The 26770-nt window shown below is 47.0% G+C and overlaps 1 protein-coding gene across 1 annotated transcript in view; it reads left to right on the plus strand.

The window, feature by feature from the left end:
• Nucleotides 1–3161: 3161 nt before the first annotated feature.
• Nucleotides 3162–26770, plus strand: part of LOC144769046 (zinc finger MYM-type protein 1-like) — a 59477-nt gene continuing 35868 nt past the window's right edge. Inside the window, exon 1 of the mRNA XM_078653041.1 lies at nucleotides 3162–3255. The gene's annotated coding sequence lies outside the window, so the exon portion shown is untranslated. The remainder of the gene's footprint in view (nucleotides 3256–26770) is intronic.

Genomic DNA, 26770 nt, shown 5'->3' on the forward strand with positions numbered 1-26770 from the left:
CATCAGCTGTTTCCTCTTCCCGCGTGAGCCGCGCCCCCTCCCAGTGCCCCGCCCCCCCTCTCCCCACAGATACTTAAGCAGGGCCTTCAACGCGCATCGCGGGACGCGCATCGCGGGACGCGCATCGCGGGACGCGCGCGGGCCGCAGCCCGGGGCAAAGCCCGGGCCAAGGGCGGGCCCGTTGTTGCCCGTTAGTGACCGGCAGAGACCGGACCGGGCCACCCCCCTTGGCTCTTTGTACTCCTTTGCACTGCCTCCATAGTCATTCAATACGTCCCCACATATGTCTGTTACGCCTGGAAGAACCAGAAGTAAAACTAAATCTGCGATGGCCGTAGCCCAAATTACTGGGCCTATTGACCAATTCATATCCCGGGTCAACGAGACAATTGACCACAGTATTTCTTTACTGGAACGAAGAGTATCATTGGACCTTATGAACGCTAAACGCTCGTCCTTGGGCCTTTATCAACTGTAAGCTCACCCCCCCAGCAAATTGTAATCAATCGTTCTCTTCCTCTACCTCAACCTGCTGCTGGTACACTTACTGTACCAAACTCAGTAGATTTATCAGTCTCTCAGTTTGAGTCTGACTCATCATTTGTTGACTTAGAGACCACTCCAGACCTTGAAGCTTGCCAAACACTTGAAAGGTCTGAGCCCGCTACTGATAACTGTCTGCAGGATTCAGGCAGAGGATGCATTCCCGTATCATCAGAACTAAGGAATATGTCTAAGACCAAGAAAAAACCTAAAACTAACATCAGGAATCATAACCTTGTGACACCGGCCCCTAACTCAACATCAGGCATACCCTGCTGGGTCGAAAATATGGTAGCTGACCTAAAATCAGATCTTGAAGCCTCAATATTGGCCCAAATCAAGCCCCTAATGTCCAACATTGATAGACTAACATCCTTAATCAATACCAAATGGTCTAATAAGGCAAGTGGAAATGTGTCCACTCAGATTCAAGGACAAATTAAAGAAGCGCCCTCGGCGAATGTCACCAATAGCAACCGTCCAAAAGATTCCACCGTAAAGGCCAATATCATATTGGATAAACCGGGTACTGTAACGCACCATTTGGCCCAAAGGGGGGAAAAGGCTCCTGCACCCCTACCAACTTCTAGTGGTGCAGATTCTACCACTAAGCCCCAAACTCCTTCTGGTTCCAAAAAAGTGCCTAATCAATCTGTCAAGGGGCCCAAAAATTTAGCTACCACCTCAACAGCAACTACTTCACTTAACAAGCCTGATGATCCCAAGCCTAGGTCGGCTCGTTTTAAGTCAATTAACTTGCCGCCGGAAGTCTCACCTTTTGTGGTCGTACTGACGGGGGTGCCACCACTGAAGGAGGGAAGAAGAGAAACCCTGGCCGAATTAAAAAATAAATGCGCCCAGTGGCTCCACCTGCATAAACCTCTGCCCAATAACATGTGTGGTGAAATACACGCAGTTAGAAGAGGTGATTGGGTAGGTAGAAACACTAAGACTATAGCAGGTGATGTTATAACTATCAATTTTAGGAGCACAGGGGTAGTGAATTATATTTGCAACTCACCTAATAGTGGGCCGGCTACCCAAATATACCCCCTTCCCTTGTCCTACTTCCTACCCATGCCCCCAAGACAATTTCCCCCTCAATTTAGCTTTCCATTAAATAGAGGGTATACACATGCTCCACACCATACTACTCAGCAGTGGCAGCATCCATGGCAAGGTCCACCTCCTCCTCTTGACCCCTTTGTATCCCAGTTTGCCCACTGGAATGGATTCAGTGCGCTGGAAGAGGTGGATTGACTTAATCCCAATGAACCTCTCCCCATGTACTCTGCCACCAATAGGGGTGAGGAGGAGGGCTTACATGATATGTCTTACCTGTTATGCCGTAATCTTCCAACTGAGACAGCCACTAGCCTGATTAAGCCACCATCCTCTGCCTTTGAGAGGGAATGTATAGAATCCCCTAGTCTCGGAGACACCATTGGCAATAGAGGAGAAACCAACAAGGAGAAAATAAAAATCCTTAGTTGGAACCTTGCGGGCATTAATAGGAAATTGGATCTACCTGAGTGGAGTGACCTGGTTGAAGCACATAAGATCTGCATGTTTCAAGAGACCTGGAGCACAGAACCACTCCACCGGGTTGGGTTTGTCACCTTTTTTATTCCAGCAGTAAAACCCATGAATGGGAAGGGGCGTCCATCGGGGGGTCTCATTACTTGGGTAAGCATCTCCCTGAACTGTAGAATAACATCTAAACAGATAAATAACCCAGATATCTTAGGCATTCTATTATGCAATCCATGTAGAGCTTCGTCTCTGGCTCTCTACAATGTTTATGCTAGAGGTACCAGGAGCGGTTTTCTTTCAAGGGCGTCGGGGCTCCGCCCTCCCTATCAACTTGTAAGTCAGGGATTTAAAATGCTAAGTAACAGCAATGTTACTTACCATTTTAAATCCCGAACCGAAATGCAGATAAGAGCCCCTAGCCATCTGTCATCCTGCTCAGCTGCCTGCCTGCCATCAGTTGAGGACGCACTCGAGCGAGCGTCACTGCAGCAGCAGGCAGGCCAGGCAGGAAATGGAAGGAGCGTGTGGGGTGATTTGTGACACATGCATTTTGCGCATGTGTCACAATTTAAGTCTAAAAGACTGTCGGAGTGTAAACACCGGGCGCATTAGGTGCCAGCCCGGGAATAGAAAGAATGGCCCTTTTGGGGCCCGCCCAGAAATGACGCAAAGCAGCCTCATAAATTTACAGCAGCCTCGGGCGGCTACAGTGTAAGCCCGAGGCTGCATTGAAGTGTAATCTACATAAAGGCTGGGGCATGATGACGAGCACACTCTCACCCCACCCTTTGATCAGTCGTCACTGGAGGGGGTGGGGTCATGCATAACTGACCCCAGCCATCTCTCAAAAACGACTCTTTTGGGAAAGGTCATTTTTTAAAATACAATAATCATTACACTGAATGATTATTGTATATAAACTTTTAACTTTAAAAAAAACCAAAACGCTGTAAGCATTTTATTTATGCCACAGAGTCATGAGACTTAACTCATGACCCTGTGACGTGGTGTCACATGCTGCACAGAGTAGAGTTTCACTTTCATCCTGAAAGTGAAAGCTTTACTGTTTCAGCTCTCTCTGAATCAGTAGCTGCTGGACAACAACAGGAGAAGCACAGCCAGCCAGCAACTAGCATCAACCGGCTGACTGACCAAGACAGAAGCTGCCTGATAACTGGGGTAAGTGTGAAGTATTAATTATTGTTCTTTTAAATTATTTTTGCAATATTTCCATGATTTAAATATACTACTTTGTAATTATTTTGACATATAGCACACTCTAGTCTAGTCATAGCTGCCAAGGTTTCAGATTGCCTGTGCCATGTGTGACATTTTCATAACTTCAGTGTAATTATGAGTGCCATTTCAAGAAATATGAGTGACACTTTGTCCTGCGCAAAATCACGTAATAAAGACTAGGGAAACACATAAATATATGAAATGACACCCATTTGAGCAAGGTAGCTCTAAGATATTGCCTTAAGAATACACTACCCTACATAGAATATGGAGACCTCAGTGTTATAAGTGTGGTCAGTCTCTTCACTTATGTGTATTGTGTAATCCTTGTCAAATCAGCCGATCTTCATGAACTCCGCTCCAACAGAATATGATTACATGAAAACGTGTGTGTGTCCGTATTAGAGGCTGTGTAAAAAACAAACAGCCACCTTCGCTTAGTCATTATTATTATTTCTGAAACTCCCAACGTTCTAGAGCCTCATGAAAAAATTTCAAGGGGGCTACTAGAGAAACTTTTTTTATAAGACTATCTCACCAGATGTGATTTCAGTGAGCTATATCATGACTGACCTGTGTTCGTGTTTTGCCTCACTCTTCCCCGCCACTGTTCAGAGAGCCCTGCCTGGTGGTTACTGTCACGCACAGTGCACCGTGAAGATTATAAACTTACTGGTGTCCTATGATCAGATCTGAGACTCAGACCGAGAAGCCCTGTGGCCCTGCCTGCATTTTCTGTAATAAGCACAATGATCAGATTGCAGATTTAAACCAGGAAGCTCACTGGGAAGGATGATGAGCGTGAGCAGCCCTGCAGAGGAGATGCTATTGTGTGAAATTAATTTATTTTTCAGATGACTCATTGATGTAGTAGTATTATAAACACTGCATGGTGGTAACTGTCACGCACTATGTGACCCGTGAAGATTATAAATTTACTGGTGCCCCTGTGATCAGATCTGAGACAGTCAGACAGAGGTTAAGTCCTGCGGCCCGCGTGCATTCACTGTAATGATCACAATGATCCGACTGACTGCAGCTTTAAATCAGGAGGCTCACTGGGAAGGATGACGAGAGTGAGCAGCCCTGCAGATGAGATGCCATTGTGCTAAATTAATATATATTTCAGATGTGACCTCATTGATGTAGTAGTATAATAAAAAACTTACTTGAACTAGAAGAGTTCAGAGATGTTTCCCGGTCCCCGCCGAGGCCGCACAGCTCAGATGCAGCACTGACTGCTCGGCAGCATGATGCACTCTGCTGGACTGCATCAGTCTTCTTCTCCGGCGACCCCCAGACACTGGCTGCTGACACACTCCTCGTCCCCCCACTTGGCCGTAGTTTAATTTGCGCCGCCGCCCGTGATTATCACCAATGCCACTTCTTGCACAGCGGGCGGCGACTGACACTGTCTGTGTGTCCTCCTGGCACTGTTGTCGCCGCGCCGGTGACATTTCTCTCGGGGTCATGGGTCACTGACTGAGTGCTACATTTCACATGTCATTTTCACGTCGTTCCTTATAGATTGCAAGCTCTTTAGGGAGTTGTATCCACAATAAGCAGTACACAAAAGCTCGGAGATGAAATCCTAGAAGTATTTGCGACACTTCTGCACAGCTCATGTTCAAGGTAGCCATCGTGGTTATTATTTGCGGCGCTCAGCTGCACAGGAAGTGACAGCAGTGTAGCTCGCCACGGTGAGGACTCCCACTCGATTTGAGTACCCCGCCGCGGCCCGCAGCTTCTGCCTCAGTGTACGGGACCTGTGTCATTTAACAGCTCTTCGCCCTTGGCCCTCCCATTCCCTATAGAAGTATTTATGAGCTTTTATATACTTGACTGTAGAGATAGAAGATGGTTTCAGAGAACTAAATTGTTCTGTCGGGAATCAGCTTATTCTCTGATCAGGTAGATTCTGCACCACTCCTCTCCAGGGGCTGATTAAGCATGGGCGTAAAATCCGCTCCGCTCGCGGATTTTTCGGATTTTCGGCAAATCCGCAATCCGCGAACGCTCGCGAATTTGTCGAAAATCCGTGAATCCGCTCGCGGCGGATTTTTTGCTTGGTTGCGGCGCGCGGCGTGGTGCACGGCGTTCACTTTCCGTCATTTTAGCGTTTGCCGAGTTGTTTTTCTTTGCGAGTGACGCGCCATTTTAGATCTTGCTGCGTGTTCCCGCGGGAGTTTGTCGCCCGCGAATACGTACTCGCGGCTTGCCACCTTGCACAGCACACCTCGCGAGAGTTCGCAATTGCGAACACGTAGTTGCGGCGGAAAGGAACAATCTCGCACTTGCGAAATAGAGATTTTGCAATTTCGCACAAGAAAATCACCAGCAAACAGGATAAACCTTCAGAAAATTATGATTTTTATCAGAATCACTCCTCAGGTTGACATTTGCATGGCCTTTTTTTTTTGCAAGGAGTCCATTTTGGGGGGGGGGGGAGGAAGGAAGTGCCCCACAGTCTCCAACTTCCTGTTCCTGTCCAGCAGGCTCCTCCCAGTGCTTTGTCCATCTCCTGGTCACTTTCATTTGGATCTGGAGCTGGAAGGATTACTTTTTGTGGGTGCTGCTGGATATTTGGATTTGAGGCCTTTTTGACTGTCTTTGGATCACTTTTGGATTAGAAATCAACTTTCACAAGTAAGTTTGTTTGGGGCATTACAGTTGCTGCAAGTAAAATTTTGGAACTTTTTCAGAACATTAAATAAATTATATTGTGGGTAGCCACAGTATCCAGTAGGACCAGGGTTGGTTAGGGGTGCATGATACAACTGTTTTGTTGAATTTAAACACCATTTAGGCCATGGATGGGCTGGGATTGTGCTGATTTTTGTCTTTTTTTTGGGACTGCTGGTGGGGCCCTTTGCCCAGGGGTGGTGAGTGTTGCATGGGCCTAGTCTTTCTGTGGGGTGTCTTCTTAAATTTAAACATAATTGAGGCCATGGATGGGCTGGGATTGTGCTTATTTTATTGTTTTTTGTCGTTTTTGGGGGGCTGCTGGTGTGGCCTTTTGCCCAGGGGTGGTGGGTGGTGCATGGACTGAGTGTGCCTGTGGTGTGGTCTCACTCTCTTTAATGTAAACATCATGGATGGCATTGGATTGTGGTGATTTCTGGCTGTTTTTCTGTTTTTTGGGGGTGTACTGTTGATGTGGACTGGCCATGTGGGTGGTGGTGGTGGCCATCTTGAGTGCTGGCTGCTACAGGCAACATGTGCTTGGGGTGTAAGGGGCCATTTTGAGGAGAGGCAGTGTCTGAGGCCTGCACTTATTTTGCCTACTTTTCATCCATTATGCCCAGGGGTAGTGAGTGTTGCATGGGCCTAGTGTGTTTTTGAGGGGTGTCTTCTTGAATTTAAACACCATTGAGGCCATGGATGGGCTGGGATTGTGCTGATTTTATTGTTTTTTGTCGTTTTTTTGGGCCTGCTGGTGGGGCCCTTTGCCCAGGGGTGGTGAGTGTTGCATGGGCCTAGTCTTTCTGTGGGGTGTCTTCTTGAATTTAAACATAATAGAGGCCATGGATGGGCTGGGATTGTGCTTATTTTATTGTTTTTTGTCGTTTTTGGGGGGCTGCTGGTGTGGCCTTTTGCCCAGGGGTGGTGGTGCATGGACTGAGTGTGCCTGTGGTGTGGTCTCACTCTCTTTAATGTAAACATCATGGATGGCATTGGATTGTGGTGATTTCTGGCTGTTTTTCTGTTTTTTGGGGGTGTACTGTTGATATGGACTGGCCATGTGGGTGGTGGTGGTGGCCATCTTGAGTGCTGGCTGGTACAGGCAACATGTGCCTGGGGTGTAAGGGGCCATTTTGAGGAGAGGCAGTGTCTGAGGCCTGCACTTATTTTGCCTACTTTTCATCCATTATGCCCAGGGGTAGTGAGTGTTGCATGGGCCTAGTGTTTCTGAGGGGTGTCTTCTTGAATTTAAACACCATTGAGGCCATGGATGGGCTGGGATTGTGCTGATTTTATTGTTTTTTGTCGTTTTTTTGGGCCTGCTGGTGGGGCCCTTTGCCCAGGGGTGGTGAGTGTTGCATGGGCCTAGTCTTTCTGTGGGGTGTCTTCTTGAATTTAAACATAATTGAGGCCATGGATGGGCTGGGATTGTGCTTATTTTATTGTTTTTTGTCGTTTTTGGGGGGCTGCTGGTGGGGCCCTTTGCCCAGGGGTGGTGAGTGGTGCATGGACTGAGTGTGCCTGTGGTGTGGTCTCACTCTCTTTAATGTAAACATCATGGATGGCGTTGGATTGTGGTGATTTCTGGCTGTTTTTCTGTTTTTTGGGGGTGTACTGTTGATGTGGACTGGCCATGTGGGTGGTGGTGGTGGCCATCGTGAGTGCTGGCTGCTACAGGCAACATGTGCTTGGGGTGTAAGGGGCCATTTTGAGGAGAGGCAGTGTCTGAGGCCTGCACTTATTTTGCCTACTTTTCATCCATTATGCCCAGGGGTAGTGAGTGTTGCATGGGCCTAGTGTGTTTTTGAGGGGTGTCTTCTTGAATTTAAACACCATTGAGGCCATGGATGGGCTGGGATTGTGCTGATTTTATTGTTTTTTGTCGTTTTTTTGGGCCTGCTGGTGGGGCCCTTTGCCCAGGGGTGGTGAGTGTTGCATGGGCCTAGTCTTTCTGTGGGGTGTCTTCTTGAATTTAAACATAATAGAGGCCATGGATGGGCTGGGATTGTGCTTATTTTATTGTTTTTTGTCGTTTTTGGGGGGCTGCTGGTGTGGCCTTTTGCCCAGGGGTGGTGGTGCATGGACTGAGTGTGCCTGTGGTGTGGTCTCACTCTCTTTAATGTAAACATCATGGATGGCATTGGATTGTGGTGATTTCTGGCTGTTTTTCTGTTTTTTGGGGGTGTACTGTTGATGTGGACTGGCCATGTGGGTGGTGGTGGTGGCCATCTTGAGTGCTGGCTGGTACAGGCAACATGTGCCTGGGGTGTAAGGGGCCATTTTGAGGAGAGGCAGTGTCTGAGGCCTGCACTTATTTTGCCTACTTTTCATCCATTATGCCCAGGGGTAGTGAGTGTTGCATGGGCCTAGTGTTTCTGAGGGGTGTCTTCTTGAATTTAAACACCATTGAGGCCATGGATGGGCTGGGATTGTGCTGATTTTATTGTTTTTTGTCGTTTTTTTGGGCCTGCTGGTGGGGCCCTTTGCCCAGGGGTGGTGAGTGTTGCATGGGCCTAGTCTTTCTGTGGGGTGTCTTCTTGAATTTAAACATAATTGAGGCCATGGATGGGCTGGGATTGGGCTTATTTTATTGTTTTTTGTCGTTTTTGGGGGGCTGCTGGTGTGGCCTTTTGCCCAGGGGTGGTGGGTGGTGCATGGACTGAGTGTGCCTGTGGTGTGGTCTCACTCTCTTTAATGTAAACATCATGGATGGCGTTGGATTGTGGTGATTTCTGGCTGTTTTTCTGTTTTTTGGGGGTGTACTGTTGATATGGACTGGCCATGTGGGTGGTGGTGGTGGCCATCTTGAGTGCTGGCTGGTACAGGCAACATGTGCCTGGGGTGTAAGGGGCCATTTTGAGGAGAGGCAGTGTCTGAGGCCTGCACTTATTTTGCCTACTTTTCATCCATTATGCCCAGGGGTAGTGAGTGTTGCATGGGCCTAGTGTTTCTGAGGGGTGTCTTCTTGAATTTAAACACCATTGAGGCCATGGATGGGCTGGGATTGTGCTGATTTTATTGTTTTTTGTCGTTTTTTTGGGCCTGCTGGTGGGGCCCTTTGCCCAGGGGTGGTGAGTGTTGCATGGGCCTAGTCTTTCTGTGGGGTGTCTTCTTGAATTTAAACATAATTGAGGCCATGGATGGGCTGGGATTGTGCTTATTTTATTGTTTTTTGTCGTTTTTGGGGGGCTGCTGGTGGGGCCCTTTGCCCAGGGGTGGTGAGTGGTGCATGGACTGAGTGTGCCTGTGGTGTGGTCTCACTCTCTTTAATGTAAACATCATGGATGGCGTTGGATTGTGGTGATTTCTGGCTGTTTTTTTGTTTTTTGGGGGTGTACTGTTGATGTGGACTGGCCATGTGGGTGGTGGTGGTGGCCATCTTGAGTGCTGGCTGGTACAGGCAACATGTGCCTGGGGTGTAAGGGGCCATTTTGAGGAGAGGCAGTGTCTGAGGCCTGCACTTATTTTGCCTACTTTTCATCCATTATGCCCAGGGGTAGTGAGTGTTGCATACTTGCATGTCCGTAGTCTTTCTGTGGGGTGTCTTCAATGTAAACATCAAGGATGGCATGGGATTGTGCTCATTTTTCTGTGTTTTGTCGAATTTTTGGGGTGTATAACTGAACTGATGTTCCTCTGTCTTCCATTGCTTTTAGGTGCACAAGAAGACTCAAGAGAACCACCAGTGCCAGGAAGAAGTCCTGCAGCGGTGTGTGCAGCATAACGTCACGCGACGTCACGTCTGGACACAGAACCCTCTGCAACTCGTGCAACTGCTGCCTGCTGACCTGCTCTGAAGAGGATGGCCCCAAAAAAAGTAACCCGTAGCTCCTCTAGCAAGAAAGGTGCCAGTAAGGAGCAGAAGAAGCAAGTTACCAAGGAGACTGGTGTGCCGCCCGCCCCTTTTTTTGGGAGTAAAAAAAAAAGTATGCCTGCAGCAGCAGCAGTGGGATCTGCTGGGGACCAAGCTGGCAGCACCCCCCCCCGCTCCATTGGGCTCAGTGCCACCACCACCACCACGCCAACTTAAGTCCAAGCCCTTGAGTGCTGCAGAGGCAGCCAGTATAGTTCTTCAATCACCATCGACCAGTGATGTTGGCTCATCGCAAGAAAGCAGCAGCAATGTCGCTCAATCAACACAGGTTGTTGTAGCTCATCTGACGAGTGTTGAACAACCACAGCCGCAACAACAATCACATGTGCAAGTACAAGCCCAAGTACATGTGGAAGGAGAGGCAGCGCAAGGAGATGCGCAAGCAGAGGTGCATGGAGGGTCACAAGTGCCCACAATAGTTGTTCCTCCCGAAGTAGGGGCACATCAGGAAATCGACAATCAAGGCGAGGTATCATTTGAGGAAGCCACTCCTCCTGCTGATCCTTCATTGTCTTCCACAACCCTAGCAAGGAAGAGATCAAGGGTGGTGTCTACATCCTCTTCAAGCACACCTCCTTCTGATGATACGGATCAAACTTGGGAACCAGCACCACAGCCGTCTGAGAGTGAGGCACACCATGATCCAACAAAGGTACTTAAGCGTAAAAGGAAGCTCGTCCAAAGTCTCAGACTTATGGAGTGTGATGAGGCTCAACAAGAAGTGGCGGATACTGCTGCTGATGAAGACTCTGCCAACGACGACCCAGTCATCATAAAGGTCACTGCAGCCCCAGCGGGCATGCAGCAAACAGACATTTTGACCCTAGCCCGAAGAGCTGCTGCGCGTGATGATGATGATGATGATGTTGTCGATGAGGAGACAGTGGAAACACCACAATCATTGGAGTTAAGTAGTACACCAACTCGTCCCGCTTCCATATTTCTTTCTGGCAAGAAGAGACCTGCGTCAACCTCGACCTTAATTAGTGGCGGTGAAAGTGGAAAACGTACAAAAGTTGGGCAATCCAGATCCTCCACTTCATCTGGCATTAGCTTCATGACCACCACCACCAGTATCGCCGCCTCCTCCAGGTCCCACAGACACTTCAAGTCCCCAGTTTGGGACTTCTTTACTGTTTGTCCCAAAAATCCAAAGTTTGCCATTTGTACCCTTTGTAAGCTTGCAGTTAGTCGTGGTAAGTCAGGTACCAACTATGGTACCGGCGGCCAGAGTGGTCATCTTGAGAGAAAGCACGCTGTCCAATGGTTTGCGCACCTAGCTGCGATCAAGAAAGGCCAAAATCAAGGAAACGTTGATGTTTCATCTGATGTTGACGAGCAGGAAGAAGACGTGTCAAACACTTCCCTTACACCCAGTACCCCTGTCAGCAGCACACCCAATGTGAGGCACACTAAGAGTGTTGGAGCGAGTGAGACACCAACGCACAAAAGTTCACCAGCGAGCAAAATTGGGTCAACGAAGTCATTATCAGCCCGTAAATGCTTGGTCCAGGCCAACATTAGAACAATGCTTACTTCAGACGTGCCATATGAACGCAACCACCCACTGACGCGTCTGTATAACACTAAGCTGGCTAAAATGCTAGCTGTGGACCTTCTACCTTTTTCTTTTGTAGAAGCGGTAGGTTTTCTTGAATTAGTTGCAACGCTCTGCCCTAAATGGAAGGTTCCGAGCCGGTTCTATTTTGCCAGAGTTGCGGTTCCAGCACTACATGAAGATGTGCTGCAGGCGATTGGGGCAGCTTTGCAGAAGAGTGCTGTTCACACAATACATCTGACAACAGACATGTGGACCAGTGGCCCAGGCGATGATTACATGTGCATCACTGCACACTGGGTCTCTTTTTCAGGTGTTATAGCAAAGCTAAACGCAGGTGTTGACCCGGACCAAGTTTTCAAAGCTGCTCGGAAACATGCAACACTAGCCATGTTTGGCTTGGAGAAAAGTCACACAGCAGAAAACCTTTTGGAAGAGTTTGACAAAAAGGTCTTGACAATGCTATCCCCCCTAAAACGCAAGATTGGTTATGTTTCCACGGATAATGGCGCCAATGTAGTTAAGGCCATGTTCCTTGGTGACCATATTAGAGTGCCGTGTTTGGCGCACTGTATCAACCTGGTAGTTCAAAAATTCTTGAGTGATAAAGAGAGTCCAGCGTTCGAGGTAATGGCCACCTGCCGCAAAATGTGCAACCATTTCAGCCATTCTTTTAAGGCCCGGAAGCATCTGCGGAGACTGCTACTTCAACGTGGAATGCCAGTGAAAGCACTCATCCAGGAGGTGGCAACACGTTGGAACTCAACCTTCTACATGCTTGAGCGTCTGCATGAGCAGTATACGGTACTCGATCACTATTTCTTGACAGAGGCTACATCTCAGAAGGAGGACCTGCGGATGAGTAAGGCGCAATGGGACATAGTTAAAAGCCTGACAGACATGCTTCGTCCTTTTGAGTTCTTCACGCGTGCAGTCAGCCAGGAGGACTGTAATTTGGGAAAAGCTATCCCATTGTTGTGCATACTGGAGCACCAACTGATGGCGGTTTCTTCTGAGTTTGCAAAAGATGAAAAAAAAAAAAACCATTTCATTTTGTCTGAGAAATTATTACATCGCCTACGTGGTGATGAACGTCTTCAAAACATCAACTCAGATCAGCATTACATTTGTGCTACTATTCTGGATCCACGCTACAAAAAGGCGCTGGCAGACAACGCATTCTTTCCTTTCGCTGATGCAGATGTTCAAAAGTACAAACATTGGTTAGCCTGGTCAGCCAAGAGGTTTGAAAAAGAACGGCAGGTTATTGAAGGAGAAGCCAGTACATCAGCATCAGCAGGCCATCCGCAGTCACAAGAATCCACTTCTGCACCTGTGGCTGGGGCACAAGTGACCTCTCAGCCGTTAAAGACACCGGCAACTGGATCATCTGCACCACACACAATGACAACACTAACAGTGGCTGGGGAGGAGGATTGGCTAAGTTTGATGGGGTATGGTTCTCGAAAAAATGTCACAGGCACAGCAAAAAGTAAGCAAAGTGGAGGAACAGTTGATGACCTTGAGTCGATGGTGCAGGACTATCTGAATGACTCAACAGAGGTCTTCCTTAATGATGAGCCATTGCAGTATTGGCATGGCAAAAAACAATTGTGGCCACAGCTCTTCAACCTGGCTATAAACTATTTGTCTTGCCCACTCGCAAGTGTGTCTTCTGAACGTGTTTTCAGTGCTGCTGGTGGCATTGTAACTCCCAAACGGAGCCGCCTCTCGCCCAAAAATGTGGAGCGGCTGACAATGATCAAGATGAATCAGCACCTCATACCACCAGATTACAAAGTACGAGAAAGCACGCCGCATGAAGACGAGGAGGACAGCAACGTAGATGAGGGGATTTTTTCTCTGTTCGGTGCCACTGACCTCATCCAGCCTGAATTCGCAGAGTATGATGACGAAATCTTGTTCTTATTCCCTGACACCGAGCCCTGAAAATGAGACAATCAATCAAGAACTTTCTTTTTCGTCCTTATTCACTTTTATTCCTGTGTGCTTTGTGTCTCTCTTTCTTTGTTTTGCACAGTTAATTTAATTCAAACTTTAATCACCTAATCCCAAAAACAAGACCATCATCAGAACTGTCTTCATTTGTTTGCTTATTGATTTGAAGGTGCCGCAGTCTACATTCCTCAGGTTCACAAGTTCTGAAGAACATGCTCCTCTATCCTCCTCCTCCAGACTGCGATTTCCCTCCAAGCAGAGTGCTGGATTACGCACAATGAAGAAAGACTCAGCACTTGTGGGGGTGTTGTACTTCTTTGCGGGTGAGTTGACGGTTTTGGGCCCATTGCTGTGAAGCTCTAATAATGGACAAAAGTGTTTTGGACCAAATATGAGGTGGAAATTTCTTGCCGTTTTTGCTGACTTGCTTGCCTTTGAGGTGCTCTTTGGCGGGGTTCCGGGGGTTTGTGTGTAATTTTTGGTGTCTGTCGAAGCACTGCTGCGACAGTCTAATCTTGATTGCATTTGCTTTTCAGGAAATCCGTGGTGGAAAACAGGAGTTATGATGATTGATGATGATGACCTAGCTGAACAGCGCCGCATTTGGAACGAAGGCCGAGAGATATTGTAAGTATGAGATTTAGCTTTTTCGCTGTTTGGGGGTGTTGTCGGGTGTTTTTTTGCGGGTGGGTTGGCGCCGGCGGGTCTTGCCTGGGGCATTCCTGGGAAGGTCTAATACCGGATAGAAGTGTTTTGGACAAAATCCATAAGGAACAGCCTTTTTTTTGCCATTTCTTCAGACATCTTGCTCAATGTAGCGTTTTGGGGGGCTTCCTGCTGTTCGTGGGTGGGTTGCGGCCGGGGTCTCTGTCGAAGCACTGCTGCGACAGTCTAATCTTGATTGCATTTGCTTTTCAGGAAATCCGTGGTGGAAAACAGGAGTTATGATGATTGATGATGATGACGACCTAGCTGCACAGCGCCGCGTTTGGACCGAAGGCCGAGAGACATTGTAAGTATGAGATTTAGCTTTTTCGCTGTTTGGGGGTGTTGTGTCGGGTGTTTTTTTGCGGGTGGGTTGGCGGGTCTTGCCTGGGGCATTCCTGGGAAGGTCTAATACCGGATACAAGTGTTTTGGACAAAATCCATAAGGAACAGCCTTTTTTTGCCATTTCTTCAGACATCTTGCTCAATGTAGCGTTTTGGGGGGCTTCCTGCTGTTCGTGGGTGGGTTGCGGCCGGGGTCTCTGTCGAAGCACTGCTGCGACAGTCTAATCTTGATTGCATTTGCTTTTCAGGAAATCCGTGGTGGAAAACAGGAGTTATGATGATTGACGATGATGACGACCTAGCTGCACAGCGCCGCGTTTGGACCGAAGGCCGAGAGACATTGTAAGTATGAGATTTAGCTTTTTCGCTGTTTGGTGGTGTTGTGTCGGGTGTTTTTTTGCGGGTGGGTTGGCGGGTCTTGCCTGGGGCATTCCTGGGAAGGTCTAATACCGGCTAGAAGTTTGTTGGACAAAATCCATAAGGAAACACCAGTTTTGGCACTTTTTGTAAGTTAGGGTTCGTTAGGGTTAGCCCTAGCAGCAGGATTGCATGTGTTTAGGGGGGTTCTATTGCAACGCGGTTCTGTTGTTGTAGAGCACTGTTGGAGCGATGCTGGCTATGGATACTTTTGCTTGCAGGCAAGTGGTTTGAATACAATCCACGGTCTGTATTTGGGCCTACTGTTACTTTCAAAGTATGTTTTGTAACCATTTTTCTGCTAGGCATCGTTTTTGGAGATATGATTGGGTTCTTCTACATTTTTGCGACTGGCTTTAGTAAGGGTCTTGGTGGGAGCATTGCTGGGAAGGTCAAATTTTGTTCTAAAACACAGTAGTACACCCACCTTGAGGGGAAAGATCCGCTATAATATTTTGGCCATACTTATTGATCCTTAAAAAGGTGACTCAGACAGAGCACGCAATTTCAAAAATATTGTACTGTCTATTAGGGAAATCAAAGTGTCACTTTTTGAACCACACAGCGTACATACCTTTTATTTATTTATCAGTGGTATTGTAATAGCACTTCCTGTTTTCCGTTCAATAATTACAGGCCGGGTTTCAGTCAACATCCGCCAGGCAGGCAGTGGACAGGGTGTCTCTTCTGTCAGTGGTCACCACCACATTGATGGACGAAGCGTCAGCTGGAATGGAGGAGTGCCGCCAATAAGAGGAATTGTTTGCTGCATGCAACTTACTTACCAATTTCAACAGGACAACTCCAACAACATACGCAATACAGATACAGTATCCATTGTTGTCTTTTATTCTATGAGTGTGACTGCATGTGCTTACCTTTAGTTTGTAACCAAAGATTGTCTGTAAACTCTGTATCTTCAATTATTGTTTGTCCATGCTCTGCTTTTTTTTTCTTCTCTCAACAAAACCTACCCAAAAAGAAACCCCCATTCCCATCCATTTTACAAACCCTAACCCTCTTCCCCCGGGCTGTGTTGTTTTGCTTGATGTCTGACTAAAATGACATCAATAATTCCACACACTTGCTGGGGAGGATAAGGTGATAGCAGCAACAGGCTGGTGAAGGAATACGAGGATATCTTCTAGACTTACTCAGCTTCAGTACTATATCTTCTAGTAGTAGTAGCCAATGTCAAATAAATTCAACGCAAGTACTAGTTATACTTGCAAGCAAATACTTTACCATTTGTTAGGCTACATTATGGCACTGTTCTAGTGTACTGTCACCTGCTATTTTCTCGATCGTACCGTAACCGTTGTAATGCTACAGTAAGGAGGACAAACAAGGTTTCTTTTTCTTTTTTTCCATAGGCATGCAACTGCCACTGTGTCACACCACTAGTACCACCGCAATGAGGAAATGTCACCCGCCCAGGATTGACAACGTTAATCCCCATTTCACCTGGAGCCAGCCCTGGGCCTAGCCCTAATTTCTAACACAAATTACAGGTAAGATAAGCGTTTGGTGGGAGGTAGTATAATGGAGTATTATTTCGGAGTAGACAAGAGATTGACGGTTGTACTACTAAAGTCCTACGACTGTTCAGGAAAACAAAGTTACTGTTACACCCCCGCCCCCCACGCACCAGACTGAAAAGCAGTAAAAAACAGGTATGGTCAGATAAAGTTGAAAAATATATTTATTTAGCCCTAACAAAATAATCTCCCTCACCCACCCTAACCCCAACGATTGTCTCTGAAACGTCCCAAAACGATCCCAACTCCCAAATCCCACCCCCCAAAAGTCTATAAAAAAAGGGCAAGGGACACTCCACTACTGGAGGGTGCTGGTGCTGGTGCATGATGTGGCATGGGCATCATACTCCTTGCGGAGGGTGGCAAGCTCGGAGCGGAGGCCCTTAACCAAGTTCTTATACCTCAGGACCTCCTGCTCCAGGTTGGACATGCGGACTCGTAGGCGGCGTTGGCGTTCCTTGCAGCTCCTGTGGGGGGCAGCTGGTATTTCGGTTGCTTGGCGGTGGCGGTCGGCTTTCTTAGCCCGGCTCGGTCCCGCTGGCTTAGTCACGGAGGAGGATGCAGTGGTCACAGTCGAAGATGTTGCCCCGCTCGACTGCGTGTCCTCCTCCTCCTCCAGGGCCACCAGCCGCCGATACTCGGCGACTGTGGCCTCCAGCCTCCGTTGCCGGGCCAATCTAGCCTGCTCCCTCCTTGTTGTTGATTTGGAAGGAGCAACTATATGAAGAAAGAAAGACATAGTCTGTAACCAATGCTCCTTATTAATAACACAAAGTGATTGAGCCGAAAGTTGGGTCACAGAGTACAAGTAGCAAATTGAAAGCACAGTACATAACTATTGAGGACAGTATCTATGTAACCTCCCACTTCTGCATCCTTGCTCTAACAGTAGTGGTAGTTTAATGAACTAATTCTACGACCACTATGGACTTCCATTACAGTCGACTATGACAGTACACCAGTCTTATTCTTCTTCTTCTCTCTTGTTTAGGGAAATGGGTACGTTATCTTATGCAAGCCGGCAGAATGACATGGACACAGCACAGTGAAGTTGCACCCGAGAAAAAAAGTTGCACACCATGATGATGGAGACAGACTTGCGTTACTGTACCGGTCCAGTACATGCAGGTGGTGAAGCTATTACTTTTCTATTACGGGTGGCACTGAGAATACTCTGTTACAAGGGCTACTGCTTAATTAATTTACCTTTCACCCTACAGTGCAAATGAGTACTAGAAAAGGAAACTGAAGAAGCTAACTAATTTGATTATCTATCACTTCACATGGGACGTATTTAATGACAGATGAGATGACTTTAGGTGCTTTGCTTAATATTGAGTGAACAGTGATACACCCACACATGAATGACGTACTACAAGTAAACTAAAGTTATTAAGAGAGGTACGGAGTGTCCACCGTAATAACCAGATATATGCTGTGAATGCAAACGCAATACAAAGTACTGCTACTATTCATGGTAGTATTGGACACATTTACAATTTCTTTTCCTTGCCTTCCCTGCACTGGGACGGACGTGCGGGTGCGGTGGTACATGCTCTTCAAGGTAACACTTACTTCACCTGGCGACCATCTACTCTCTCTAGATACACATGTGCTATGTAAGAGTCAGAGAATACCATGCTCCAGGCATCCATTCAGTCAAAGTATACGCACACATACAGTTTCTGTTTCACCCACCCAGGCTGCTGTCCTTCCACCCATCCTTGCTTCATCATTGACCCAGCCATGCACCATACCATATTCTTTCCTTCCCAGCCACCTCTGGGTCCAAGCAAACACATATCGTTCTTCTTTGCCAGCCATCATACAAGTTCGCGTCCCACTTACTTACACCCTTCTTTCGCTTTTCGTTCATCCCATCCATCACGTTCGTCTAAGAACTTATTGGGATTCTTCTCACCAAAAACTTCACAGCTAAGTCGAAGTACATTTCGAGGAGGCTACTACCTGGTTGATTTGTAATTGTAATACACCCGTGCAGAAAGCACACTATGCAGTCTTCAATCTCAATAAGTAAGGAATATATAGCTTACCTGTTTCCGCCACCACCGTTTGATCCCCCACAGGAACGGCCACCAGCTCTTCTAACGCCGCCTCCTCCCCAGAGGCCTCCGAGTCCAAGTCCAACACAGCCACCTCCGCGCTGGCCCCGTCACCAGATGTTACACCTACAAAGTACATTTAAGAATGTTAGAATACACCACTCACTACTATATAATATTTGGTCTAGGAGAAATGTTAAAAAAACAGAATACAATGTAATAATTTGTGACTGTCTACTCCATAGTAAAAATGTCCCATTTTCCAGGGAAGGCTGTTGTCTTGCTGCACTTTTATGCACAACTGATGAATGCTTGCTTTTGATTTTTAACACGCACCACTTTTTCTCCTAACAGACAGAAGCTTGACTCCTGAGTCCTAAGAACACGACCAGGATCAAGTTCAAACTAGGTGAGAGTTCAGCTCGACCACAAGAAATGTGTCCAATTAATCGTCAGCACTAACCACTTTTCCGTTTACAGTTAAATAGTTTTATGACAAAGTAGATTTTAATACATGTGTTTACTTTTAATAAAGCTTTTACACTTAAATAGACTCTGTGGTTTTTGTTCCTCTAGACTAGAGTGGATGAGCTAAAGGTTTTGGAATTTTTGCAAGCATGAGTGCCTCTGACACTTCTTGACTGTGCTGTGACTCCGTACTACTCTCTTGTCCTGCGTACGATAATCTAGAGATCATTGGGGATCTATAATCGGTGACTTCGGGAGCTGAATGACTCTGCCACACTATCTAGTCAGTAAGGAGACAGTGCATAGAGGTATTGCTGAATATAATGGGAGTCCAATGGAATTGCCAAATGTCCAATCTTAGTTAGCTACACAGACAGACTAATAAGAATAGTCTAGTAATACCACAGGGAGTCATATTCGAGGCAGGATAAGAATTTATATCCAGTCTACAAGAAGATCAAAGACGATTTAGAAAAAATCGAATGAGGAACGCTAGGAAAAAATAGGTACTGTTTATTAAAATGTAAACTTACTGGGGCCAGCAAAGGAGCCCTCGCCTGCCCGATCCTGGCCTGCATCCTCAGCACCCTCCTCCTGTGTCCTCTTGCCCTTGGGGGGAGCTGATGTACAACATGAAAGAAAGAAAAACCAGAAAACATGGATGAGATTTTTCAACCAAATCAAACATTTGAAAAGAACAATAACAACATATTTTGGAAAAATAGCAAATAGATAGACAACTATTCCACGGGATCTATCTCATGTGGTATACTACGTTATTCGTATTGCCTGATTTGCGGAACGTTGACTTAGAAAGTTCCTATGTAACTCAAAAAACAGACTACTAAAGAGGTTTGCCTAGGCCTGGCACTGCAGGCAGCAGTGCGCAACACGTGACAGACAAAGTCCATCCTGCTTGCAGATCAGTGAATACTCAAACTATCAATCCACCCGCCACCACCGCCACTATTTCTTCTGATAGCCATGTGACTGTCTAAAGGAAGGACTGGACTTCAGTCTGTTGGGGCTGATTTATAAGTCCCTTGCGGAAGTTGCGGCTGATTTTCCTCCATTGTTGCGTGCCTTTTCTGACGCAGCGGCAGAACAAAAGACTCGCCATGGTGTTGGTGCGGCGTATATATTAAAAAAAAAACACATATGGGCATATGGGCGATGCATCACGTTGTAAAGCCCTGCGCCATCAGGGGGCGTTCCGGCGCAAGGGAGGGCGTACCTGCGCAGGAACGAATCCTAAAAGTGGCTGAGGGAAATCTACAAGATGTCAATCAGTCACTTTTAGGACAATGATGCATGACTCAAACCCTGCGCGCTTGAAGCCGACGTACGGCTTGATGCATCATTGGGGAGATAGGGTACCCCAGAGCATTGCTGGAGCTGCGCCATCGTTGGCACGCAACTCCAGCAATGCGCTGCCTTTACGGCACAGATGCGTAAGGCTTCTGTGACGTTTTGGGCCAATGGGTGGTGGTGGCATGGCACACAATTACTGCCGCATCCCTGCTACTTTGCAGGGATGCGCCGGTAATTGAAAATATGACCCTTACTGTCTAGCATTACGCAGTTCTTTTCTTTACAGTACACTCATACATAATTTCTCAGGCCAATGAAATGCTTCTGAACACAACATACAAAACAAAGAAGCATAGTAGCAAGCAAGGCTACTGAGAAGGAGAGCAGTGCACCTGAAAATGAAATGCATAGAAGATTTTGAAATATAATTTACCTCAATGTAATCGGCAGCATTATTGCTCTTGGTAAAGAACAAAGATTTGCAAATAACAGAGCAGGATAAAACAGAGTAGTAAATGTACTACTACTACTACTCACCAAGCCCGGGGACCTCTACGCCGAGCACGTCCAGCAAGTCCCGCTCCCGGTCCATGACATCGGTCCAGCGGTGGGTGGCCTGGTTATATGTGCGCCGGACCCCAGAGATCTTGTACATGGCCCGGCACACCTTCTCCCACCGCTGGCGGCGCTCCCGGATGCCATAGCCGGTCGCGATCTTGCCGCCTCCCAGGATCGTCTTGGGGAGGCGGCGCTGGACGTGGAAGATCAGTGCCGCCACTTCCTCCGCGCTGAAGATCTCCCTCGGGACCACTTGCTCCCCCCTTAAACGCCCGCACGGGAGCCGGGCACGGGGTGCGGGACCCTTCCCCTTCTCAGGGTGCTTCCCGGCTCCCTTTACCATGGTCTGGGCAGAAATAAACTTAAATGATAAAGAAGAAATAGAATAGTGAAGAAGAAAAGAAAAGAGTTTAAAAAAGTAGTTTAAAAGTAACTAAAAGCTGCAGAAAACACAAAAATATAGAGCTAGAAAAATAGAGGGTTAGATAATAAGTAAAATTAGATCAAAAAAACTTCAAACAAGCAAAGGATGGCAGAGTTTGAGAGAGGATAGAGAAAGCATGCCCAGAACCATAGCAATGAATGAGAAACAAGATGGCCGCGCCCGTTCACGACCGCGTGGGTAAGTTCGTGCGAGATTTTCCTTGCGAGTACGCGCGAAATTGTACTAGCGAGCAGCACACTTTGCGAGATTACACATAGCGGGCGGAAACGGAATTACGTCACGCCAACAAGATGGCCGCGCCCGTGTACGACCGATAGGGTAACTTGGCAAACGTATAGCTAGAAGCGCCTCGCGAACACGCGCAAGATCACGCGAACATACACATCGCAACAAAAACAATTTTGTATTCGCACGTATTCGCGGCTTCCGAAATCGATCTCGCACGGATTCGCGCCCCAAAAAACGCGCGAAATTGCAGAAAAAACGATTTTAGCTAAACTGAAAGCAATGAGCAGGTGCAAAAGTTCAAACTTAACATTAGTAACATTCAAGGTAGTGCTTCCTGATGGGCCCCTCCAGAGTTTGCAACTATTCTATGACCCTGCTATGACCCAAACAGCAGGCTCATAGAATAGCACCATAAAGGTCCTGTGAAAAAAAAAATTCACTGCAACAAAAAGCAAATTACAGATAAGGAAGGAAGCAGGTGCCAGCCAGACTGGAACTTTCAAAATTACTGACACATTAATGAAACACAAATTAATTGATGGCAGTTGAAGAAGGGCAGGTGTGCTTGCTTTTTTCAAGCACCATAATCTACAGTGATAAATAAACCTAATAGGTGCCAGTGAGGATGTACTAGAGGGTGGCATGGGTGTCCCAGAGGGTGGCAGTGGTGAAACAGAGGGTGCTGTGAACCTGTGATGATAAACCAGACGTAGAAACAACATAGTCGCGGCCGTTGCAAGCCGAAAAGTAAGTTCGCAATTGCGAACTTGTCCCAAAATCGGCGCGAACACGCGCCAACACAAAAAACGGAAAAATCCGCAAATCCGCTAGAGTTCGCGGATCTTCGCGGATTGCGAATCCGTAAATACGCAAATTCGCGGATTGCCAATCCGCAAAATCCGCCCATGCTTAGGGCTGATAAGTGTCTCGAGTGATGAGCGGGAGGCTCACAAAGCCACTTCAACTCTTCATTGCTGTTGGCACTTCGGATACTTGAATGGGTGACTGAAAGCGTTACCCTTAACTGCCGCCTCCCATTACAAGTTTCCTGCTGTGCATGACAGCCTCCCTTTACCTTACACTACTACTTCCTCCGGATGCGACCTGACGGCAAGTTAGCGTTACAGGCGTATTACCATCAGTGAATCACCTTGGCGCCCCTGGTGAGTGTCTGGCTGTGAGCCAGTTACAGCATGCTGCATGGTGCTGAGAGAACTGCCCGCCCCCGTAATTAATTCCATCTGTCAGTGTGTCAAATTTAAGCCGAAATTACAGCGCCAGCCTGGAGACAGCACGAGGAGTGTTTCATTGTAGCCGCCTAGAGCTGCGGCGCTCTCACTCAGCCACGAGCTGGGAGCAACCAATAACTATTTATGAAAGAGCAGCTGCTGGCACTGGCTGAAGTAGTACATCTCTCGGAGCAGCAGGAGCCGTGCACAGGTGCGAGGAGGCGAGTCGGCAAAATGCGTGACAATGCATTTCAGTGCGGTGATGCGGACCACCGCACTGAAATGTGTGAGTGTCACACCCAATGCGTGATACTTGACAGGACAGTCTAGTATCATGACTCATGAGTGCATTTAAATAAACTTGCAAGGGTTAATGTGTCTCATGCAGTGCACTTCATGCAAAATGCTATGTAATATGCAGATGACAGATTTTTATTTTATGAAACTAGATAAGTGGGTTACTGCTTTTAATACAGAGCTCATTTGGTTATGTACAGTCCATACATTTTAATCCTTCCCATATAGCACAGTGAGCTATAAACAGCATGCAACTCTTCAACCTTGTAACCCTCACTTACTTTTGTTACACAACCTGTACATTGATTTACACTCTTCATTTATTGTCAATATATGCGTACATGTGATCTAAAGCACTTTGACAACCTACATGTGGATGAGTAGCACTATAAAAAGAAATAAAAACAAAATAGTCGTATTTAAATTTAAAATGTTTGCAAATACCAATTCAAAAGCAAGCGTCTTATGATGTGATAAGCTTTAAGCCTTTCTTTCTGCTCCATTGCTGCAAATCAATTACTATTTAAAGCAAGACTACTCACCCGTAGGGTCTCATGGCGCTGTGTGTGGGGGGTTGAGGGGAGGGGATCTGCGATTCATTTGACGAGCCAAGTCTTGAGGTCCTTCCTTAATTGCGGACGTGATGGTGATTGCCTGAGGTGCAGAGGCAGGACGTTTCAGAAGTTTAGACAAGGATCTTTCTCCAGCACTGGTCTACAGATGTGTGATGGTGGCCTGCGCCAGTTGGGCGGAGTGGATATGTCAGGGGAGAGTGTAGAAGCAGAAGTGGTGGTTGAGCTATGTATGTCTGGCGTTGTGGAGGGATTTGTAGGCATGCGTGAGGCGCTTGAGCTAAGGTAATTCTTTTGTTGAAAGATAGCAAGTGAAGGTCTCTCAGGGAATATATGACGTTATATCGCATGCCAACACAAAGAATGCCATTATAACGCGGTTGTAACAACGCAAGTGCTGTGACAGCGCATTACCATTGCAAAGCACACTTTTACCATGCATATGCCTTTACCACACATGCCATTACAAGGCAAAGACATGCGTGGTAAAGGCATATACTTGGTAAAAGTGGTTAAGGTAAGTAATTGTGTGTCTCTGTTTGTGTGTGTGTGTGTGTATATATATATATATATATATATATATATATATATATATATATATATATATATATATATATATATATATATAATACCCCCAGGCAACCCCAAAATTACCCTTTGTACCAGTGCCAATAGCCCTACCCCCTTAATTCTAAAATTACCCTTACCACCCTAATACCCATACACCCTAAATCCTAAAGTTACCCTTACCACCCCAAAACCCAAACCAACCCTGAACCCTAAAATTACCCTTACAACCCCATCCCTAAAACTTTAAATTACCCGTGGCACCACAAAATCCAAATTTGTCCGAGCCCTAAAATTACCCTGGGCACCCTAAAATCCAAACTCACCCTGAATCCTAAAATGAACCTTGGCACCCCAAAACATATACCCATCCTGAACCCTAAAATTAATCTTGGCAACCCAAACCTATACCCCTACACCTCAAAATCCAAACCCACCCTAAACCCTATACTTACATGTAAAACACATATGCTTTTACCATGCTTGCCTATACAAAGAAATTCATGTAAAGGCATGTGTGGTAAAAGTATATGCATTATAATGCTTTACATTGTAATGCTATGCATTGCAATAGCATTGCGATGTAATGGTACTTGCGTTGTGTTGGCATGCGTTGTAATGGCATGCGTTGTATTGGATTCGTTGTAATGGATATTTCCCTTCTCAGGTGGCTGGTGATGTGGCTGCGGCGTGGGATGTTCAGGATGAGTTTAGCGGAAGTGTTCTTGATGTTCTGCAGTTCTTATCATGTTTCTGGGTGGTGCTGGATAGAGTGCTGACAAGCTCATGGGTGACAGTTTTCTTGTACTCACACTGGAAGATTTCATGAAGTAGATGGAGCATGTGGAAATAGGAGGAATAAACAACGTTGATTTGGTGGTTTATTGAGAGAGAGAAGTCCAGGAGGTTGCCAAGGTTTCGCACGTAGTCAGTAGGCGTGGGGGGGGGTTTCCAAGTGCTGCAGACCCCCTCTGCCTGGACCACCAAGAGTCAACCAAGGCAGAGGGGGTGGCAACACTTGGGGGTGGTTCCCAGGTTGAGGACCTAGGTCTTGTTTGAGTTAGTTAAGCTTGAGGCAGCTGTCCTTCATCGTGGTGGTGACTGCATTTATCCTGTTGTGGAAGTTGCTCTTGGCAGCTGTGGGTTCTTCTGTGGGGTAGAGAATCAGCTGGATGTTATCGCCGTAGGAGACAACGTTGAGTCTGTGGTTCTTGAAGATGGCTGCAAATGGGGCCTGAAGAGCTTGGGGCTCAGGGAGGAGCCTTGAGACCCTTTGCAGCTGTTCTCTGTGGGTTTTCAGTTGAATGGTGGAAGTCTTACTCTGTGTTCGGCCGGTGAGGAAGGAGCAGATCCATCCAGGGCTTTGTTCCGGATGCTGGCATCGTGGAATCTTGTGCAGAGGGTGTGGTGGGAAACGGTGTTGAAGGTGGCTGAGAGGTCCAGCAGGAAGAGGGAAGGGAATGATAGCAGGCAACGTGCAGCAGCAGGCGCTGCTGAATGTGTCAGTTACAAATGGGGTTTTTGTTTGGCTAAGGTATACACCTAAGCCAAGCAGTACCCACCACCACTCAGGTTAATTCAGATGCAAGATTACCTGTGCTCCTCGTCTGGTAGCTTGGCGCAGAGGAGGCTTATCAAAGAGGCAATGTGTAAAGTATTTCTGCAACGCATAGTAAAGTAACAGTGAAAGACAAAGCAAAACACTCCACACTAGTTCTAGAAAAATAGACCATCTTTATGTAATTAAAACCAGGCCTAAAGGACAGCAATTCAATAGTCTATCAAGAGTTATGCCAGTACTAGTAACGTTAATAGCTCATCACAGTGCTCAGGAACCTTTAAGGGAGTTACAGTAATCCTCAAATGAGCCCACCGGCCTCCTCCGCCTCGAAAAGGTTTTCAATGCAGTGGGAGTTGAAGTTAGCCTGCACAGGCCTTCGGGACAGTCCCAGGGGCTTGGAGTCACTGCTCTTGTTGTCGGCGGTCTCGCACACGGGGTCCACGTGGTAGGAAGAGGAGTTGGGCTCTGGCATGGCCGCTGGAGCACAGGCAGGTCTGTGGCCCCATACTGCTGTGTTGGTGGGCCTCACACATGGAGCTCCTGTTGGTAAGAGGTACAGAGGCAGGCAGGACTGGTGTTCAGCCATTGTAGATGCAGTCTTGTGAATCTTCGGCCCAAAGAGCCTGGATAGAGCGAGCTCAGATCGTTGTGATGCTAGGCAACCAGAATGTGCTCACGCCACTCGGTGCTCCCGACGCTGACTGAAGGTAAAGGTCTACACCGCTGCGGTATCTTCAGAAACAGCAGTGTCAAGTACGACTAGTAGCAAAAGGTGACCGAGCGCCAACACAGCAGGCGCTAGACTATGTGAGTGTGTCTGGTGGCCCAATAGCATAAAAATAGCCCTGATTCTTCCATAACAGGAGGAAAGCTAACAAGTTCTTGGGAACTTGTAGGATATAGAGGCCCAGTTGTCCCTCATTGCAGAGGTAGCAGGGAGCAGGCCAACATAGCTGAGCAGAGTGCATAGGCAGTACAGCAAAGCGAGTGACAAAGGGGCAGTTCTTCCTAGCAGTGTTGTACCTCATAGTTGCAGAGTCTCCTCCAGACCCCAAAGTGAACTAATTTGGGGATGTCA

This window comes from Lissotriton helveticus, chromosome 7, assembly GCF_964261635.1.
Source record: "Lissotriton helveticus chromosome 7, aLisHel1.1, whole genome shotgun sequence".
NCBI lineage: Eukaryota > Metazoa > Chordata > Amphibia > Caudata > Salamandridae > Lissotriton > Lissotriton helveticus.